The sequence below is a fragment of the Octopus bimaculoides genome, chromosome 28, assembly GCF_001194135.2.
Source record: "Octopus bimaculoides isolate UCB-OBI-ISO-001 chromosome 28, ASM119413v2, whole genome shotgun sequence".
In the NCBI taxonomy this organism is placed as follows: domain Eukaryota; kingdom Metazoa; phylum Mollusca; class Cephalopoda; order Octopoda; family Octopodidae; genus Octopus; species Octopus bimaculoides.
The window spans coordinates 6,282,212-6,283,357 of record NC_069008.1 but is presented as its reverse complement, the minus strand read 5'-3'; the positions used below and the strand labels follow the sequence as shown (position 1 = coordinate 6,283,357).

General features: G+C 37.6%; 1 protein-coding gene across 14 annotated transcripts in view; it reads right to left on the bottom strand.

Annotated features, from left to right (window-relative positions):
- Positions 1 to 1,146, bottom strand: part of LOC106878584 (slit homolog 1 protein-like) — a 35,923-nt gene that overhangs the window by 29,822 nt on the left and 4,955 nt on the right. The gene's annotated exons all lie outside the window — the stretch shown is intronic.

Sequence of the window (1,146 nt, the reverse complement as noted above, 5' to 3'; positions counted from 1 at the left end):
ATCAATTCTCTGGATTTCATTGTTCCTCAGATCCCTGTAACATAAAAACGGGTTTAAAAAAAAGTGTATAAAGTTAGGATTGTGATAAAACACTACTCTCTTTTGCTCTCTTTCACTCTTTTACTTGTTTCAGTCATTTGACTGCGGCCATGCTGGAGCACCGCTTTTTAGTTGAATCAAATTGACCCCCAGGACTTATTCTTTGTAAGCCTAGTACTTATTCTATCGGTCTCTTGTTGCCGAACCGCTAAGTGACGGGGAAGTAAACACACCAGAATCGATTGACAAGCGATGTTGGGGAGACAAATACAGACACACAAACATATACACACACATACATATATACGACGGGCCTCTTTCAGTTTCCATCTACCAAATCTACTCACAAGGCTTTGGTCGGCCCAAGGCTATAGTAGATGACACTTGCCCAAGGTGCCACGCTGCGGGAATGAACCCAGAACCATGTGGTTGGTAAGCAAGCTACTTACTACATAGCCACTCCTACGCCTAGTTTCAAATTTTGAAACAAGGCCAGCAATTTCAGGGCAGGAGCAAGTTGATTACATTGAGCCAAGGGCCCAACTGGTACCTATTTTATGAACCCCCAAAAGGACGAAAGGTAACATCGACTTTCACAGAATTTGAATGCTGAACGAAAGACTGACTAAATGCCACCATAGTTTTTGCCTTGCAAACAATTACAATTCCCGTAAAATATGTCGAAGTGACAGCTTTAGAAAATAAGCTGTTTCCATGAATATCAATATAAAGAGGATTTTTAATGGATGGATACATGTGTGTATTCTTGGAGGTATCAATTATATCCGTCAATGATATGTATCTTGTCAGAGATTTTCAGATCATACATTCCGTTAACTATTTCCTGGCTTCGTGACTAAATATTTTCACAGTCATTGTATTGTATAATTTCCCTGTAATTTTTGCTAGGTAAATTATTTCTTAAACACCATTGTATAATAATAATAATAATAATAATAATAATAATAATAATAATAATAATAATAATAATAATAATATTTATCTGGAAGGCAGGACTGATAGTCTGATGTAGGAAAGAATTTATTCGTTTTCCTGATGTTTAGTTTGATATCGTGGAGGCGCAATGGCCCAGTGGTTAGGGCAGCG